Here is a 22,049-nt window from a genome sequence, read left to right on the forward strand (position 1 = left end):
CTTGTAAATAATCCGACATTTTGCCTTTTGTATTCAATATCGATGCAATTTCTGTGTTTCATCGTTGATTTGAAGGTCCAAGGGATACAGTAAACTTCCAATGGTGCAACGGAATGTAATACTGCTGTCCCAGGAAAGGCTCAAAGCACGAACTATTAGAAGAAATACTCCTCACGTAAATAAGTCGACATTTTGCGTTTTGTATTTAATATCGATGCAATTTCTGTGTTTCATCGTTGATTTGAAGGTCCAAGGGATACAGTAAACCTGCAATGGTGCATCGGAATCTAATACTGCTGTCCCAGGAAAGGCTCAAAACGCGAACTATTAGAAGATTTACTCCTCTTGTAAATAAGTCGACATTTTGCATTTTGTATTCAATATCGATGCAATTTCTGTGTTTCATCGTTGATTTGAAGGTCCAAGGGATACAGTAATCCTGCAATGGTGCATCGGAATCTAATACTGCTGTCCCAGGAAAGGGTCGAAGCACGAACTATTAGAAGATTTACTCCTCTTGTAAATAAGTCGACATTTTGCCTTTTGTATTCAATATCGATGCAATTTCTGTGTTTCATCGTTGATTTGAAGGTCCAAGGGATACAGTAAACCTGCAATGGTGCATCGGAATCTAATACTGCTGTCCCAGGAAAGGCTAAAACACGAACTATTAGAAGAGTTACTCCTCTTGTAAATAAGTCGACATTTTGCCTTTTGTATTCAATATCGACGAAATTTCTGTGTTTCATCGTTGATTTGAAGGTCCAAGGGATACAGTAAACCTGCAATGGTGCATCGGAATCTAATCTGCTGTCCCAGGAAGGGCTCAAAGGACGAACTGTTAGAAGAGTTACTCTTCTTGTAAACAAGTCGACATTTAGCATTTTGTATTCAATATCGATGCAATTTCTGTGTTTCTTCGTTGATTTGAAGGTCAAAGGGATACAGTAAATATGAGATGGTGCTTCGGAATCTAATACTGCTATCCCAGGAAAGGCTCAAAGCACGAACTATTAGCAGAGTCACTCCTCTTCTAAATAAGTCGACATTTTGACTTTTGTATTCACTATCGATGCAATTTCTGTGTTTCATCGTTGATTTGAATGTCCAAGGGATACAGAAAACCTGCAATGGTGCATCGGAATCTAATCCTGCTGTCCCAGGAAAGGCTAAAAGCACGAACTATTAGAAGGGTTACTCATCTTGCAAGTAAATTGACTTTTTGCATTCTGTATTCAATACCGATGCATTTTCTGTGGTTCATCGTTGCTTTGAAGGTCCAAGGGATACAGTAAACCTGCAATGGTGCATCGGAATCTAATACTGCTATCCCAGGAAACGGTCAAAGCACGAACTATTAGCAGTGTTACTCCTCTTGTAAATAAGTCGACATTTTGACTTTTGTATTCACTATCGAAGCAATTTCTGTGTTTCATTGTTGATTTGAAGGTCCAGGGGATACAGTAAACCTGCAAAGGTGCATCGGAATCTAATACTGCTCTCCCAGGAACGGTTCAAAGCACGAACTATCAGAAGAGTTACTACTCTTATAAATAAGTCAAAATTTTCCGTTTTGTATTCAATATCGATGCAATTTCTGTGTTTCATCGTTGATTTGAAGGTCCAAGGGATACAGTAAACCTGCAATATGGCACCGGAATCTAATACTGCTGTCCCAGGAAAGGCTAAGAGCACGAACTATTAGAAGAGTTACTCCTCTTGTAAAGAAGTCGGCATTTTGCTTTTTGTATTCAATATCGACGAAATTTCTGTGTTTCATCGTTGATTTGAAGGTCCAAGGGATACAGTAAACCTGCAATGGTGCATCGGAATCTAATACTGCTGTCCCAGGAAAGGCTAAAAGCACGAACTATTAGAAGAGTTACTCCTCTTGTAAATAAGTCGACATTTTGCGTTTTGTATTTAATATCGATGCAATTTCTGTGTTTCATCGTTGATTTGAATGTCCAAGGCATACAGTAAACCTGCAAAGGTGCACCGGAATCTAATACTGCTGTCCCAGGAAATCTAAAAGCACGAACTATTATAAGAGTTACTCCTCTTGTAAATAAGTCGACATTTTGCCTTTTGTATTCAATACCCATGCAATTTCTGTGTTTCATCGTTGATTGAAAGGTCCAAGATATACAGTAAACCTGCAATGGTGCATCGGAATCTAATACTGCTGTCCCAGGAAAAGCTGAAACACGAACTATTAGAAGAGTTACTCCTCTTGTAAATAAGTCGACATTTTGCAATTTGTATTCAATACCGATGCAATTTCTTCGTTTCATCGTTGATTTAAAGGTCCAAGAGATACAGTAAACCTGCAATGGTGCATAGGAATCTAATACTGCTGTCCCAGGAAAGGCTCAAAGCACGAACTATCAGAAGAGTTACTCCTCTTGTAAATAAGTCGACATTTTGACTTTTGTATTCACTATCGATGCAATTTCTGTGTTTCATCGTTGATTTGAATGTCCAAGGGATACAGTAAACCTGCAATGGTGCATCGGAATCTAATACTGCTGTCCCAGGAAAGGCTAAAAGCACGAACTATTAGAAGGGTTACTCATCTTGCAAGTAAATTGACACTTTGCATTCTGTACTCAATTTCGATGCAATTTCTGTGGTTCATCGTTGATTTGAAGGTCCAAGGGATACAGTAAACCTGCAATGGTGCATCGGAATCTAATACTGCTGTCCCAGGAGTGGCTAAAAGCACGAACTATTAGAAGAGTTACTCCTCTTGTAAATGAGTCGACATTTTGACTTTTGTATTCACTATCGATGCAATTTCTGTGTTTCATCGTTGATTTGAATGTCCAAGGGATACAGTAAACCTGCAATGGTGCATCGGAATCTAATACTGCTGCCCCAGGATAGGCTCAAAGCACGAACTATTAGAAGAGTTATTCCTCTTGTAAATTAGTCGACTTTTTGCATTTTGTATTCGATAACGATGCAATTTCTGTGTTTCATCGTTGATTTGAAGGTCCACGAGATACAGTAAACCTGCAATGGTGCACTGGAATCTAATACTGCTGTCCCAGGAACGGCTTAAAGCACGAACTATCAGAAGAGTTACTACTCTTATAAATATGTCAAAATTTTCCGTTTTGTATTCAATATCGATGCAATTTCTGTGTTTCATCGTTTATTTGAAGGTCCAAGAGATACAGTAAACCTGCAATGGTGCATCGGAATCTAATACTGCTGTCCCAGGTAAGGCTAAAAGAACGAACTATTAGAAGGGTTACTCATCTTGCAAGTAAATTGACACTTTGCATTCTGTACTCAATTTCGATGCAATTTCTGTGGTTCATCGTTGATTTGAAGGTCCAAGGGATACAGTAAACCTGCAATGGTGCATCGGAATCTAATACTGCTGTCCCAGGAGTGGCTAAAAGCACGAACTATTAGAAGAGTTACTCCTCTTGTAAATAAGTCGACATTTTGACATTTGTATTCACTATCGATGCAATTTCTGTGTTTCATCGTTGATTTGAATGTCCAAGGGATACAGTAAACCTGCAATGTTGCATCGGAATCTAATACTGCTGCCCCAGGATAGGCTCAAAGCACGAACTATTAGAAGAGTTATTCCTCTTGTAAATTAGTCGACTTTTTGCATTTTGTATTCAATAACGATGCAATTTCTGTGTTTCATCGTTGATTTGAAGGTCCACGAGATACAGTAAACCTGCAATGGTGCACCGGAATCTAATACTGCTGTCCCAGGAAAGGCTAAGAGCACGAACTATTAGAAGAGTTACTCCTCTTGTAAATAAGTCGACATTTTCCGTTTTGTATTCAATATCGATGCAATTTCTGTGTTTCATTGTTGATTTGAAGGTCCAGGGGATACAGTAAACCTGCAAAGGTGCATCGGAATCTAATACTGCTGTCCCAGGAACGGCTCAAAGCACGAACTATCAGAAGAGTTACTACTCTTATAAATATATCAAAATTTTCCGTTTTGTATTCAATATCGATGCAATTTCTGTGTTTCATCGTTTATTTGAAGGTCCAAGAGATACAGTAAACCTGCAATATGGCACCGGAATCTAATACTGCTGTCCCAGGAAAGGCTAAGAGCACGAACTATAAGAAGAGTTACTCCTCTTGTAAATAAGTCGACATTTTGCCTTTTGTATTCAATATCGACGAAATTTCTGTGTTTCATCGTTGATTTGAAGGTCCAAGGGATACAGTAAACCTGCAATGGTGCATCGGAATCTAATACTGCTGTCCCAGGAATGGCTAAAAGCACGAACTATTAGAAGAGATACTCCTCTTTTAAATAAGTCGACATTTTGCCTTTTCTATTTAATATCGATGCAATTTCTGTGTTTCATCGTTGATTTGAATGTCCAAGGCATATAGTAAACCTGCAAAGGTGCACCGGAATCTAATACTGCTGTCCCAGGAAATCTAAAAGCACGAACTATTATAAGAGTTACTCCTCTTGTAAATAAGTCGACATTTTGCCTTTTGTATTCAATACCGATGCAATTTCTTCGTTTCATCGTTGATTTAAAGGTCCAAGAGATACAGTAAACCTGCAATGGTGCATAGGAATCTGATACTGCTGTCCCAGGAAAGGCTCAAATACGATCTATTAGAACAGTTACTTCTCTTGTAAATAGGTCGACATTTTGCCTTTTGTATTCAATATCGATGCAATTTCTGTGTTTCATCGTTGATTTGAAGGTACAAGGGATATAGTAAACCTGCAATGGTGCATCGGAATCTAAACTGCTGTCCCAGGAAGGGCTCAAAGCACGAACTATCAGTAGAGTTACTCCTCTTGTAAATAAGTCGACATTTTGACTTTTGTATTCACTATCGATGCAATTTCTGTGTTTCATCGTTGAGTTGAATGTCCAAGGGATACAGTAAACCTGCAATGGTGCCTCGGAATCTAATACTGCTGTCCCAGGAAATTCTAAAAGCACGAACTATTAGAATGGTTACTCATCTTGCAATTAAATTTACATTTTGCATTCTGTACTCAATATCGATGCAATTTCTGTGGTTCATCGTTGATTTGAAGGTCCAAGGGATACAGTAAACCTGCAATGGTGCACCGGAATCTAATACTGCTGTCCCAGGAAAGGCTAAGAGCACGAACTATTAGAAGAGTTACTCCTCTTGTAAATAAGTCGACATTTTGCCTTTTGTATTCAATATCGATGCAATTTCTGTGTTTCATTGTTGATTTGAAGGTCCAGGGAATACAGTAAACCTGCAAAGGTGCATCGGAATCTAATACTGCTGTCCCAGGAACGGCTCGAAGCACGAACTATCAGAAGAGTTACTACTCTTATAAATAAGTCAAAATTTTCCGTTTTGTATTCAATATCGATGCAATTTCTGTGTTTCATCGTTGATTTGAAGGTCCAAGAGATACAGTAAACCTGCAATATGGCACTGGAATCTAATACTGCTGTCCCAGGAAAGGCTAAGAGCACAAACTATTAGAAGAGTTATTCCTCTTGTAAATAAGTCGACATTTTGCCTTTTGTATTCAATATCGACGAAATTTCTGTGTTTCATCGTTGATTTGAATGTCCAAGGGATACAGTAAAACTGCAATGGTGCATCGGAATCTAATACTGCTGTCCCAGGAAAGGCTAAAAGCACGAACTATTAGAAGGGTTACTCATCTTGCAAATAAATTGACACTTTGCATTCTGTACTCAATTTCGATGCAATTTCTGTGGTTCATCGTTGATTTGAAGGTCCAAGGGATACAGTAAACCTGCAATGGTGCATCGGAATCTAATACTGCTGTCCCAGGAGTGGCTAAAAGCACGAACTATTAGAAGAGTTACTCCTCTTGTAAATAAGTCGACATTTTGACTTTTGTATTCACTATCGATGCAATTTCTGTGTTTCATCGTTGATTTGAATGTCCAAGGGATACAGTAAACCTGCAATGGTGCATCGGAATCTAATACTGCTGCCCCAGGATAGGCTCAAAGCACGAACTATTAGAAGAGTTATTCCTCTTGTAAATTAGTCGACTTTTTGCATTTTGTATTCGATAACGATGCAATTTCTGTGTTTCATCGTTGATTTGAAGGTCCACGAGATACAGTAAACCTGCAATGGTGCACTGGAATCTAATACTGCTGTCCCAGGAACGGCTCAAAGCACGAACTATCAGAAGAGTTACTACTCTTATAAATATGTCAAAATTTTCCGTTTTGTATTCAATATCGATGCAATTTCTGTGTTTCATCGTTTATTTGAATGTCCAAGAGATACAGTAAACCTGCAATATGGCACCGGAATATAATACTGCTGTCCCAGGAAAGGCTAAGAGCACGAACTATAAGAAGAGTTACTCCTCTTGTAAATAAGTCGACATTTTGCCTTTTGTATTCAATATCTACGAAATTTCTGTGTTTCATCGTTGATTTGAAGGTCCAAGGGATACAGTAAACCTGCAATGGTGCATCGGAATCTAATACTGCTGTCCCAGGAATGGCTAAAAGCACGAACTATTAGAAGAGATACTCCTCTTTTAAATAAGTCGACATTTTGCCTTTTGTATTTAATATCGATGCAATTTCTGTGTTTCATCGTTGATTTGAATGTCCAAGGCATATAGTAAACCTGCAAAGGTGCACCGGAATCTAATACTGCTGTCCCAGGAAATCTAAAAGCACGAACTATTATAAGAGTTACTCCTCTTGTAAATAAGTCGACATTTTGCCTTTTGTATTCAATACCCATGCAATTTCTGTGTTTCATCGTTGATTGAAAGGTCCAAGAGATACAGTAAACCTGCAATGGTGCATCGGAATCTAATACTGCTGTCCCAGGAAAAGCTGAAACACGAACTATTAGAAGAGTTACTCCTCTTGTAAATAAGCCGACATTTTGCCTTTTGTATTCAATACCGATGCAATTTCTTCGTTTCATCGTTGATTTAAAGGTACAAGAGATACAGTAAACCTGCAATGGTGCATAGGAATCTGATACTGCTGTCCCAGGAAAGGCTCAAATACGATCTATTAGAAGAATTACTTCTCTTGTAAATAAGTCGACATTTTGCCTTTTGTATTCAATACCGATGCAATTTCTTCGTTTCATCGTTGATTTAAAGGTCCAAGAGTTACAGTAAACCTGCAATGGTGCATAGGAATCTAATACTGCTGTCCCAGGAAAGGCTCAAAGCACGAACTATCAGAAGAGTTACTCCTCTTGTAAATAAGTCGACATTTTGACTTTTGTATTCACTATCGATGCAATTTCTGTGTTTCATCGTTGATTTGAATGTCCAAGGGATACAGTAAACCTGCAATGGTGCATCGGAATCTAATACTGCTGTCCCAGGAAAGGCTAAAAGCACGAACTATTAGAAGGGTTACTCATCTTGCAAGTAAATTGACACTTTGCATTCTGTACTCAATTTCGATGCAATTTCTGTGGTTCATCGTTGATTTGAAGGTCCAAGGGATACAGTAAACCTGCAATGGTGCATCGGAATCTAATACTGCTGTCCCAGGAGTGGCTAAAAGCACGAACTATTAGAAGAGTTACTCCTCTTGTAAATAAGTCGACATTTTGACTTTTGTATTCACTATCGATGCAATTTCTGAGTTTCATCGTTGATTTGAATGTCCAAGGGATACAGTAAACCTGCAATGGTGCATCGGAATCTAATACTGCTGCCCCAGGATAGGCTCAAAGCACGAACTATTAGAAGAGTTATTCCTCTTGTAAATTAGTCGACTTTTTGCATTTTGTATTCAATAACGATGCAATTTCTGTGTTTCATCGTTGATTTGAAGGTCCACGAGATACAGTAAACCTGCAATGGTGCACCGGAATCTAATACTGCTGTCCCAGGAAAGGCTAAGAGCACGAACTATTAGAAGAGTTACTCCTCTTGTAAATAAGTCGACATTTTGCCTTTTGTATTCAATATCGATGCAATTTCTGTGTTTCATTGTTGATTTGAAGGTCCAGGGGATACAGTAAACCTGCAGAGGTGCATCGGAATCTAATACTGCTGTCCCAGGAACGGCTCAAAGCACGAACTATCAGAAGAGTTACTACTCTTATAAATATATCAAAATTTTCCGTTTTGTATTCAATATCGATGCAATTTCTGTGTTTCATCGTTTATTTGAAGGTCCAAGAGATACAGTAAACCTGCAATATGGCACCGGAATCTAATACTGCTGTCCCAGGAAAGGCTAAGAGCACGAACTATAAGAAGAGTTACTCCTCTTGTAAATAAGTCGACATTTTGCCTTTTGTATTCAATATCGACGAAATTTCTGTGTTTCATCGTTGATTTGAAGGTCCAAGGGATACAGTAAACCTGCAATGGTGCATCGGAATCTAATACTGCTGTCCCAGGAATGGCTAAAAGCACGAACTATTAGAAGAGATACTCCTCTTTTAAATAAGTCGACATTTTGCCTTTTCTATTTAATATCGATGCAATTTCTGTGTTTCATCGTTGATTTGAATGTCCAAGGCATATAGTAAACCTGCAAAGGTGCACCGGAATCTAATACTGCTGTCCCAGGAAATCTAAAAGCACGAACTATTATAAGAGTTACTCCTCTTGTAAATAAGTCGGCATTTTGCCTTTTGTATTCAATACCCATGCAATTTCTGTGTTTCATCGTTGATTGAAAGGTCCAAGAGATACAGTAAACCTGCAATGGTGCATCGGAATCTAATACTGCTGTCCCAGGAAAAGCTGAAACACGAACTATTAGAAGAGTTACTCCTCTTGTAAATAAGTCGACATTTTGCCTTTTGTATTCAATACCCATGCAATTTCTTCGTTTCATCGTTGATTTAAAGGTCCAAGAGATACAGTAAACCTGCAATGGTGCATAGGAATCTGATACTGCTGTCCCAGGAAAGGCTCAAATACGATCTATTAGAACAGTTACTTCTCTTGTAAATAGGTCGACATTTTGCCTTTTGTATTCAATATCGATGCAATTTCTGTGTTTCATCGTTGATTTGAAGGTACAAGGGATATAGTAAACCTGCAATGGTGCATCGGAATCTAAACTGCTGTCCCAGGAAGGGCTCAAAGCACGAGCTATCAGAAGAGTTACTCCTCTTGTAAATAAGTCGACATTTTGACTTTTGTATTCACTATCGATGCAATTTCTGTGTTTCATCGTTGAGTTGAATGTCCAAGGGATACAGTAAACCTGCAATGGTGGCTCGGAATCTAATACTGCTGTCCCAGGAAATTCTAAAACCACGATCTATTAGAATGGTTACTCATCTTGCAATTAAATTTACATTTTGCATTCTGTACTCAATATCGATGCAATTTCTGTGGTTCATCGTTGATTTGAAGGTCCAAGGGATACAGTAAACCTGCAATGTTGCATCGGAATGTAATACTGCTATCCCAGGAAACGCTCAAAGCACGAACTATTAGCAGAGTTACACCTCTTGTAAATAAGTCGACATTTTGACTTTTGTATTCACTATCGATGCAATTTCTGTGTTTCATCGTTGATTTGAATGTCCAAGGGATACAGTAAACCTGCAATGGTGCATCGGAATCTAATACTGCTGCCCCAGGATAGGCTCAAAGCACGGACTATTAGAAGAGTTATTCCTCTTGTAAATTAGTCGACTTTTAGCATTTTGTATTCTATAACGATGCAATTTCTGTGTTTCATCGTTGATTTGAAGGTCCACGAGATACAGTAAACCTGCAATGGTGCACCGGAATCTAATACTGCTGTCCCAGGAAAGGCTAAGAGCACGAACTATTATAAGAGTTACTCCTCTTGTAAATAAGTCGACATTTTGCCTTTTGTATTCAATATCGATGCAATTTCTGTGTTTCATTGTTGATTTCAAGGTCCAGGGAATACAGTAAACCTGCAAAGGTGCATCGGAATCTAATACTGCTGTCCCAGGAACGGCTCGAAGCACGAACTATCAGAAGAGTTACTACTCTTATAAATAAGTCAAAATTTTCCGTTTTGTATTCAATATCGATGCAATTTCTGTGTTTCATCGTTGATTTGAAGGTCCAAGAGATACAGTAAACCTGCAATATGGCACCGGAATCTAATACTGCTGTCCCAGGAAAGGCTAAGAGCACAAACTATTAGAAGAGTTATTCCTCTTGTAAATAAGTCGACATTTTGCCTTTTGTATTCAATATCGACGAAATTTCTGTGTTTCATCGTTGATTTGAAGGTCCAAGGGATACAGTAAACCTGCAATGGTGCATCGGAATCTAATACTGCTGTCCCAGGAATGGCTAAAAGCACGAACTATTAGAAGAGTTACTCCTCTTGTAAATAAGTGGACATTTTGCCTTTTGTATTTAATATCGATGCAATTTCTGTGATTCATCGTTCATTTGAATGTCCAAGGCATACAGTAAACCTGCAAAGGTGCACCGGAATCTAATACTGCTGTCCCAGGAAATCTAAAAGCACGAACTATTATAAGAGTTACTCCTCTTGTAAATAAGTCGACATTTTTCCTTTTGTATTCAATACCGATGCAATTTCTGTGTTTCATCGTTGATTTGAAGGTCCAAGGGATACAGTAAACCTGCAATGGTGCATCGGAATCTAATACTGCTATGCCAGGGAAGGCTCAAACCACGAACTATTAGAAGAGTTACTCCTCTTGTAAATAACCCGACATTTTTCCTTTTGTATTCAATATCGATGCAATTTCTGTGTTTCATCGTTGATTTGAAGGTCCAAGGGATACAGTAAACCTCCAATGGTGCAACGGAATGTAATACTGCTGTCCCAGGAAAGGCTCAAAGCACGAACTATTAGAAGAAATACTCCTCACGTAAATAAGTCGACAATTTGCGTTTTGTATTTAATATCGATGCAATTTCTGTGTTTCATCGTTGATTTGCAGGTCCAAGGGATACAGTAAACCTGCAATGGTGCATCGGAATCTAATACTGCTGTCCCAGGAAAGGCTCAAACCGCGAACTATTAGAAGATTTACTCCTCTTGTAAATAAGTCGACATTTTGCCTTTTGTATTCAATATCGATGCAATTTCTGTGTTTCATCGTTGATTTGAAGGTCCAAGGGATACAGTAATCCTGCAATGGTGCATCGGAATCTAATACTGCTGTCCCAGGAAAGGCTCGAAGCACGAACTATTACAAGAGTTACTCCTCTTATAAATAAGTCGACATTTTGCCTTTTGTATTCAATATCGATGCAATTTCTGTGTTTCATCGTTGATTTGAAGGTCCAAGGGATACAGTAAATATGAGATGGTGCTTCGGAATCTAATACTGCTGTCCCAGGAATGGTTCAAAACACGAACTATTAGAAGATTTACTTCTCTTGTAAATAAGTCGACATTTTGCCTTTTGTATTCAATATCGATGCAATTTCTGTGTTTCTACGTTGATTTGAAGGTCCAAGGGATACAGTAAACCTGCAATGGTGCATCGGAATGTAATACTGCTGTCCCAGGAAAGGCTAAATGCACGAACTATTAGAAGAGTTGCTCCTCTTGTAAATAAGTCGAAATTTTGCCTTTTGTATTCAATACCGATGCAATTTCTGTGTTTCATCGTTGATTTGAAGGTCCAAGGGATACAGTAAACCTGCAATGGTGCATCGGAATCTAATACTGCTGTCCCAGGAAAGGCTAAAAGCACGAACTATTAGAAGAGTTACTCCTCTTGTAAATAAGTCGACATTTTGCCTTTTGTATTCAATATCGACGAAATTTCTGTGTTTCATCGTTGATTTGAAGGTCCAAGGGATACAGTAAACCTGCAATGGTGCATCGGAATCTAATCTGCTGTCCCAGGAAGGGCTCAAAGGACGAACTGTTAGAAGAGTTACACTTCTTGTAAACAAGTCGACATTTAGCCTTTTGTATTCAATATCGATGCAATTTCTGTGTTTCATCGTTGATTTGAAGGTCAAAGGGATACAGTAAATATGAGATGGTGCTTCGGAATCTAATACTGCTATCCCAGGAAAGGCTCAAAGCACGAACTATTAGCAGAGTTACTCCTCTTCTAAATAAGTAGACATTTTGACTTTTGTATTCACTATCGATGCAATTTCTGTGTTTCATCGTTGATTTGAATGTCCAAGGGATACAGTAAACCTGCAATGGTGCATCGGAATCTAATACTGCTGTCCCAGGAAAGGCTAAAAGCACGAACTATTAGAAGGGTTACTCATCTTGCAAGTAAATTGACATTTTGCATTCTCTATTCAATATCGATGCAATTTCTGTGGTTCATCGTTGATTTGAAGGTCCAAGGGATACAGTAAACCTGCAATGGTGCATCGGAATCTAATACTGCTATGCCAGGGAAGGCTCAAACCACGAACTATTAGAAGAGTTACTCCTCTTGTAAATAACCCGACATTTTTCCTTTTGTATTCAATATCGATGCAATTTCTGTGTTTCATCGTTGATTTGAAGGTCCAAGGGATACAGTAAACCTCCAATGGTGCAACGGAATGTAATACTGCTGTCCCAGGAAAGGCTCAAAGCACGAACTATTAGAAGAAATACTCCTCACGTAAATAAGTCGACAATTTGCGTTTTGTATTTAATATCGATGCAATTTCTGTGTTTCATCGTTGATTTGCAGGTCCAAGGGATACAGTAAACCTGCAATGGTGCATCGGAATCTAATACTGCTGTCCCAGGAATGGCTAAAAGCACGAACTATTAGAAGAGTTATTCCTCTTGTAAATAAGTCGACATTTTGCCTTTTGTATTTAATATCGATGCAATTTCTGTGTTTCATCGTTGATTTGAATGTCCAAGGCATACAGTAAACCTGCAATGGTGCACCGGAATCTAATACTGCTGTCCCAGGAAATCTAAAAGCACGAACTATTATAAGAGTTACTCCTCTTGTAAATAAGTCGACATTTTGCCTTTTGTATTCAATACCCATGCAATTTCTGTGTTTCATCGTTGATTGAAAGGTCCAAGATATACAGTAAACCTGCAGTGGTGCATCGGAATCTAATACTGCTGTCCCAGGAAAAGCTGAAACACGAACTATTAGAAGAGTTACTCCTCTTGTAAATAAGTCGACATTTTGCCTTTTGTATTCAATACCGATGCAATTTCTTCGTTTCATCGTTGATTTAAAGGTCCAAGAGATACAGTAAACCTGCAATGGTGCATCGGAATCTAATACTGCTGTGCCAGGGAAGGCTCAAATCATGAACTATTAGAAGAGTTACTCCTCATGTAAATAAGTCGACATTTTGACTTTTGTATTCACTATCGATGCAATTTCTGTGTTTCATCGTTGATTTGAATGTCCAAGGGATACAGTAAACCTGCAATGGTGCATCGGAATCTAATACTGCTGCCCAAGGATAGGCTCAAAGCACGAACTATTAGAAGAGTTATTCCTCTTGTAAATTAGTCGACTTTTTGCATTTTGTATTCAATAACGATGCAATTTCTGTGTTTCAACGTTGATTTGAAGGTCCACGAGATACAGTAAACCTGCAATGGTGTACCGCAATCTAATACTGCTGTCCCAGGAAAGGCTAAGAGCACGAACTATTAGAAGAGTTACTCCTCTTGTAAATAAGTCGACATTTTGCATTTTGTATTCAATATCGATGCAATTTCTGTGTTTCATTGTTGATTTGAAGGTCCAGGGGATACGGTAAATCTGCAAAGGTGCATCGGAATCTAATACTGCTGTCCCAGGAACGGCTCGAAGCACGAACTATCAGAAGAGTTACTACTCTTATAAATAAGTCAAAATTTTCCGTTTTGTATTCAATATCGATGCAATTTCTGTGTTTCATCGTTGATTTGAAGGTCCAAGAGATACAGTAAACCTGCAATATGGCACCGGAATCTAATACTGCTGTCCCAGGAAAGGGTAAGAGCACAAACTATTAGAAGAGTTACTCCTCTTGTAAATAAGTCGACATTTTGCCTTTTGTATTCAATATCGACGAAATTTCTGTGTTTCATCGTTGATTTGAAGGTCCAAGGGATACAGTAAACCTGCAATGGTGCATCGGAATCTAATACTGCTGTCCCAGGAATGGCTAAAAGCACGAACTATTAGAAGAGTTACTCCTCTTGTAAATAAGTCGACATTTTGCCTTTTGTATTCAATATCGATGCAATTTCTGTGTTTCATCGTTGATTTGAATGTCCAAGGCATACAGTAAACCTGCAAAGGTGCACCGGAATCTAATACTGCTGTCCCAGGAAATCTAAAAGCACGAACTATTATAAGAGTTACTCCTCTTGTAAATAAGTCGACATTTTTCCTTTTGTATTCAATACCGATGCAATTTCTGTGTTTCATCGTTGATTTGAAGGTCCAAGGGATACAGTAAACCTGCAATGGTGCATCGGAATCTAATACTGCTGTGCCAGGGACGGCTCAAAGCACGAACTATAAGAAGAGTTACTCCTCTTGTAAATAATCCGACATTTTGCCTTTTGTATTCAATATCGATGCAATTTCTGTGTTTCATCGTTGATTTGAAGGTCCAAGGGATACAGTAAACTTCCAATGGTGCAACGGAATGTAATACTGCTGTCCCAGGAAAGGCTCAAAGCACGAACTATTAGAAGAAATACTCCTCTTATAAATAAGTCGACATTTTGCCTTTTGTATTCAATATCGATGCAATTTCTGTGTATCATCGTTGATTTGAAAGTCCAAGGGATACAGTAAATATGAGATGGTGCTTCGGAATCTAATACTGCTGTCCCAGGAATGGTTCAAAACACGAACTATTAGAAGAGTTACTTCTCTTGTAAATAAGTCGACATTTTGCCTTTTGTATTCAATATCGATGCAATTTCTGTGTTTCTACGTTGATTTGAAGGTCCAAGGGATACAGTAAACCTGCAATGGTGCATCGGAATGTAATACTGCTGTCCCAGGAAAGGCTAAAAGCACGAACTATTAGAAGAGTTGCTCCTCTTGTAAATAAGTCGACATTTTGCCTTTTGTATTCAATATCGATGCAATTTCTGTGTTTCTACGTTGATTTGAAGGTCCAAGGGATACAGTAAACCTGCAATGGTGCATCGGAATGTAATACTGCTGTCCCAGGAAAGGCTAAAAGCACGAACTATTAGAAGAGTTGCTCCTCTTGTAAATAAGTCGACATTTTGCCTTTTGTATTCAATACCGATGCAATTTCTGTGTTTCATCGTTGATTTGAAGGTCCAAGGGATACAGTAAACCTGCAATGGTCCATCGGAATCTAATACTGCAGTCCCAGGAAAGGCTAAAAGCACGAACTATTAGAAGAGTTACTCCTCTTGTAAATAAGTCGACATTTTGCCTTTTGTATTCAATATCGACGAAATTTCTGTGTTTCATCGTTGATTTGAAGGTCCAAGGGATACAGTAAACCTGCAATGGTGCATCGGAATCTAATACTGCTGTCCCAAGGAATGCTCAAAGCACGAACTATAGAAGAGTTACTTCTCTAATAAACAAGTCGACATTTTGCCTTTTGTATTCAATATCGATGCAATTTCTGTGTTTCATCGTTGATTTGAAGGTCCAAGGGATACAGTAAACCTCCATTGGTGCAACGGAATGTAATACTGCTGTCCCAGGAAAGGCTCAAAGCACGAACTAATAGAAGAGTTACTCCTCACGTAAATAAGTCGACATTTTGACTTTTGTATTCACTATCGATGCAAATTCTGTGTTTCATCGTTGATTTGAATGTCCAAGGGATACAGTAAACCTGCAATGGTGCATCGGAATCTAATACTGCTGTCCCAGGAAAGGCTCAAAGCGCGAACTATTAGAAGATTTACTCCTCTTGTAAATAAGTCGACATTTTGCTTTTTGTATTTAATATCGATGCAATTTCTGTGTTTCATCGTTGATTTGAAGGTCCAAGGCATACAGTAAACCTGCAATGGTGCACCGGAATCTAATACTGCTGTCCCAGGAAATCTAAAAGCACGAACTATTATAAGAGTTACTCCTCTTGTAAATAAGTCGACATTTTGCCTTTTGTATTCAATACCCATGCAATTTCTGTGTTTCATCGTTGATTGAAAGGTCCAAGATATACAGTAAACCTGCAGTGGTGCATCGGAATCTAATACTGCTGTCCCAGGAAAAGCTGAAACACGAACTATTAGAAGAGTTACTCCTCTTGTAAATAAGTCGACATTTTGCCTTTTGTATTCAATACCGATTCAATTTCTTCGTTTCATCGTTGATTTAAAGGTCCAAGAGATACAGTAAACCTGCAATGGTGCATCGGAATCTAATACTGCTGTGCCAGGGAAGGCTCAAATCATGAACTATTAGAAGAGTTACTCCTCATGTAAATAAGTCGACATTTTGACTTTTGTATTCACTATCGATGCAATTTCTGTGTTTCATCGTTGATTTGAATGTCCAAGGGATACAGTAAACCTGCAATGGTGCATCGGAATCTAATACTGCTGCCCAAGGATAGGCTCAAAGCACGAACTATTAGAAGAGTTATTCCTCTTGTAAATTAGTCGACTTTTTGCATTTTGTATTCAATAACGATGCAATTTCTGTGTTTCAACGTTGATTTGAAGGTCCACGAGATACAGTAAACCTGCAATGGTGTACCGCAATCTAATACTGCTGTCCCAGGAAAGGCTAAGAGCACGAACTATTAGAAGAGTTACTCCTCTTGTAAATAAGTCGACATTTTGCATTTTGTATTCAATATCGATGCAATTTCTGTGTTTCATTGTTGATTTGAAGGTCCAGGGGATACGGTAAATCTGCAAAGGTGCATCGGAATCTAATACTGCTGTCCCAGGAACGGCTCGAAGCACGAACTATCAGAAGAGTTACTACTCTTATAAATAAGTCAAAATTTTCCGTTTTGTATTCAATATCGATGCAATTTCTGTGTTTCATCGTTGATTTGAAGGTCCAAGAGATACAGTAAACCTGCAATATGGCACCGGAATCTAATACTGCTGTCCCAGGAAAGGGTAAGAGCACAAACTATTAGAAGAGTTACTCCTCTTGTAAATAAGTCGACATTTTGCCTTTTGTATTCAATATCGACGAAATTTCTGTGTTTCATCGTTGATTTGAAGGTCCAAGGGATACAGTAAACCTGCAATGGTGCATCGGAATCTAATACTGCTGTCCCAGGAATGGCTAAAATCACGAACTATTAGAAGAGTTACTCCTCTTGTAAATAAGTCGACATTTTGCCTTTTGTATTCAATATCGATGCAATTTCTGTGTTTCATCGTTGATTTGAATGTCCAAGGCATACAGTAAACCTGCAAAGGTGCACCGGAATCTAATACTGCTGTCCCAGGAAATCTAAAAGCACGAACTATTATAAGAGTTACTCCTCTTGTAAATAAGTCGACATTTTTCCTTTTGTATTCAATACCGATGCAATTTCTGTGTTTCATCGTTGATTTGAAGGTCCAAGGGATACAGTAAACCTGCAATGGTGCATCGGAATCTAATACTGCTGTGCCAGGGACGGCTCAAAGCACGAACTATAAGAAGAGTTACTCCTCTTGTAAATAATCCGACATTTTGCCTTTTGTATTCAATATCGATGCAATTTCTGTGTTTCATCGTTGATTTGAAGGTCCAAGGGATACAGTAAACTTCCAATGGTGCAACGGAATGTAATACTGCTGTCCCAGGAAAGGCTCAAAGCACGAACTATTAGAAGAAATACTCCTCTTATAAATAAGTCGACATTTTGCCTTTTGTATTCAATATCGATGCAATTTCTGTGTATCATCGTTGATTTGAAAGTCCAAGGGATACAGTAAATATGAGATGGTGCTTCGGAATCTAATACTGCTGTCCCAGGAATGGTTCAAAACACGAACTATTAGAAGAGTTACTTCTCTTGTAAATAAGTCGACATTTTGCCTTTTGTATTCAATATCGATGCAATTTCTGTGTTTCTACGTTGATTTGAAGGTCCAAGGGATACAGTAAACCTGCAATGGTGCATCGGAATGTAATACTGCTGTCCCAGGAAAGGCTAAAAGCACGAACTATTAGAAGAGTTGCTCCTCTTGTAAATAAGTCGACATTTTGCCTTTTGTATTCAATATCGATGCAATTTCTGTGTTTCTACGTTGATTTGAAGGTCCAAGGGATACAGTAAACCTGCAATGGTGCATCGGAATGTAATACTGCTGTCCCAGGAAAGGCTAAAAGCACGAACTATTAGAAGAGTTGCTCCTCTTGTAAATAAGTCGACATTTTGCCTTTTGTATTCAATACCGATGCAATTTCTGTGTTTCATCGTTGATTTGAAGGTCCAAGGGATACAGTAAACCTGCAATGGTCCATCGGAATCTAATACTGCAGTCCCAGGAAAGGCTAAAAGCACGAACTATTAGAAGAGTTACTCCTCTTGTAAATAAGTCGACATTTTGCCTTTTGTATTCAATATCGACGAAATTTCTGTGTTTCATCGTTGATTTGAAGGTCCAAGGGATACAGTAAACCTGCAATGGTGCATCGGAATCTAATACTGCTGTCCCAAGGAATGCTCAAAGCACGAACTATAGAAGAGTTACTTCTCTAATAAACAAGTCGACATTTTGCCTTTTGTATTCAATATCGATGCAATTTCTGTGTTTCATCGTTGATTTGAAGGTCCAAGGGATACAGTAAACCTCCATTGGTGCAACGGAATGTAATACTGCTGTCCCAGGAAAGGCTCAAAGCACGAACTAATAGAAGAGTTACTCCTCACGTAAATAAGTCGACATTTTGACTTTTGTATTCACTATCGATGCAAATTCTGTGTTTCATCGTTGATTTGAATGTCCAAGGGATACAGTAAACCTGCAATGGTGCATCGGAATCTAATACTGCTGTCCCAGGAAAGGCTCAAAGCGCGAACTATTAGAAGATTTACTCCTCTTGTAAATAAGTCGACATTTTGCTTTTTGTATTTAATATCGATGCAATTTCTGTGTTTCATCGTTGATTTGAAGGTCCAAGGGATACAGTAATCCTGCAATGGTGCATCGGAATCTAATACTGCTGTCCCAGGAAAGGCTCGAAGCACGAACTATTAGAAGAATTACTCCTCTTATAAATAAGTCGACATTTTGCCTTTTGTATTCAATATCGATGCAATTTCTGTGTTTCATCGTTGATTTGAAGGTCCAAGAGATACAGTAAACCTGCAATATGGCACCGGAATCTAATACTGCTGTCCCAGGAAAGGCTAAGAGCACGAACTATTAGAAGAGTTACTCCTCTTGTAAATAAGTCGACATTTTGCTTTTTGTATTCAATATCGACGAAATTTCTGTGTTTCATCATTGATTTGAAGGTCCAAGGGATACAGTAAACCTGCAATGGTGCATCGGAATCTAATACTGCTGTCCCAGGAATGGCTAAAAGCACGAACTAATAGAAGAGTTACTCCTCTTGTAAATAAGTCGACATTTTGCCTTTTGTATTTAATATCGATACAATTTCTGTGTTTCATCGTTGATTTGAATGTCCAAGGCATACAGTAAACCTGCAAAGGTGCACCGGAATCTAATACTGCTGTCCCAGGAAATCTAAAAGCACGAACTATTATAAGAGTTACTCCTCTTGTAAATAAGTCGACATTTTGCCTTTTGTATTCAATACCCATGCAATTTCTGTGTTTCATCGTTGATTGAAAGGTCCAAGATATACAGTAAACCTGCAATGGTGCATCGGAATCTAATACTGCTGTCCCAGGAAAAGCTGAAACACGAACTATTAGAAGAGTTACTCCTCTTGTAAATAAGTCGACATTTTGCCTTTTGTATTCAATACCGATGCAATTTCTTCGTTTCATCGTTGATTTAAAGGTCCAAGAGATACAGTAAACCTGCAATGGTGCATAGGAATCTAATACTGCTGTCCCAGGAAAGGCTCAAAACACGAACTATCAGAAGAGTTACTCCTCTTGTAAATAAGTCGACATTTTGACTTTTGTATTCACTATCGATGCAATTTCTGTGTTTCATCGTTGATTTGAATGTCCAAGGGATACAGTTAACCTGCAATGGTGCATCGGAATCTAATACTGCTGTCCCAGGAAAGGCTAAAAGCACGAACTATTAGAAGGGTTACTCATCTTGCAAGTAAATTGACACTTTGCATTCTGTACTCAATATCGATGCAATTTCTGTGGTTCATCGTTGATTTGAAGGTCCAAGGGATACAGTAAACCTGCAATGGTGCATCGGAATCTAATACTGCTGTCCCAGGAGTGGCTAAAAGCACGAACTATTAGAAGAGTTACTCCTCTTGTAAATAAGTCGACATTTTGACTTTTGTATTCACTATCGATGCAATTTCTGTGTTTCATCGTTGATTTGAATGTCCAAGGGATACAGTAAACCTGCAATGGTGCATCGGAATCTAATACTGCTGCCCCAGGATAGGCTCAAAGCACGAACTATTAGAAGAGTTATTCCTCTTGTAAATTAGTCGACTTTTTGCATTTTGTATTCAATAACGATGCAATTTCTGTGTTTCATCGTTGATTTGAAGGTCCACGAGATACAGTAAACCTGCAATGGTGCACCGGAATCTAATACCTATGTCCCAGGAAAGGCTAAGAGCACGAACTATTAGAAGAGTTACTCCTCTTGTAAATAAGTCGACATTTTGCCTTTTGTATTCAATATCGATGCAATTTCTGTGTTTCATTGTTGATTTGAAGGTCCAGGGGATACAGTAAACCTGCAAAGGTGCATCGGAATCTAATACTGCTGTCCCAGGAACGGCTCAAAGCACGAACTATCAGAAGAGTTACTACTCTTATAAATATGTCAATATTTTCCGTTTTGTATTCAATATCGATGCAATTTCTGTGTTTCATCGTTGATTTGAAGGTCCAAGAGATACAGTAAACCTGCAATATGGCACCGGAATCTAATACTGCTGTCCCAGGAAAGGCTAAGAGCACGAACTATAAGAAGAGTTACTCCTCTTGTAAATAAGTCGACATTTTGCCTTTTGTATTTAATATCGATGCAATTTCTGTGTTTCATCGTTGATTTGAATGTCCAAGGCATACAGTAAACCTGCAAAGGTGCACCGGAATCTAATACTGCTGTCCCAGGAAATCTAAAAGCACGAACTATTATAAGAGTTACTCCTCTTGTAAATAACTCGACATTTTGCCTTTTGTATTCAATACCGAAGCAATTTCTTCGTTTCATCGTTGATTTAAAGGTCCAAGAGATACAGTAAACCTGCAATGGTGCATAGGAATCTGATACTGCTGTCCCAGGAAAGGCTCAAATACGAACTATTAGAAGAGTTACTCCTCTTGTAAATAAGTCGACATTTTGCCTTTTGTATTCAATATCGATGCAATTTCTGGGTTTCATCGTTGATTTGAAGGTGAAAGGGATATAGTAAACATGCAATGGTGCATCGGAATCTAAACTGCTGTCCCAGGAAGGGCTCAAAGCACGAACTATCAGAAGAGTTACTCCTCTTGTAAATAAGTCGACATTTTGACTTTTGTATTCACTATCGATGCAATTTCTGTGTTTCATCGTTGAGTTGAATGTCCAAGGGATACAGTAAACCTGCAATGGTGCCTCGGAATCTAATACTGCTGTCCCAGGAAATTCTAAAAGCACGAACTATTAGAATGGTTACTCATCTTGCAATTAAATTTACATTTTGCATTCTGTACTCAATAACGATGCAATTTCTGTGGTTCATCGTTGATTTGAAGGTCCAAGGGATACAGTAAACCTGCAATGGTGCATCGGAATCTAATACTGCTGCCCCAGGATAGGCTCAAAGCACGAACTATTAGAAGAGTTATTCCTCTTGTGAATTAGTCGACTTTTTGCATTTTCTATTCAATAACGATGCAATTTCTGTGTTTCATCGTTGATTTGAAGGTCCAAGGGGTACAGTAAACCTGCAATGGTGCATCGGAATCTAATACTGCTGTCCCAGGAAAGGCTCAAAGCACGAACTATTAGAAGAGTTACTCCTCTTGTAAATAAGTCGACATTTTGCATTTTGTATTCAATATCGATGCAATTTCTGTGTTTCAT

The sequence above is a fragment of the Schistocerca cancellata genome, chromosome 8 (assembly GCF_023864275.1).
Source record: "Schistocerca cancellata isolate TAMUIC-IGC-003103 chromosome 8, iqSchCanc2.1, whole genome shotgun sequence".
NCBI lineage: Eukaryota > Metazoa > Arthropoda > Insecta > Orthoptera > Acrididae > Schistocerca > Schistocerca cancellata.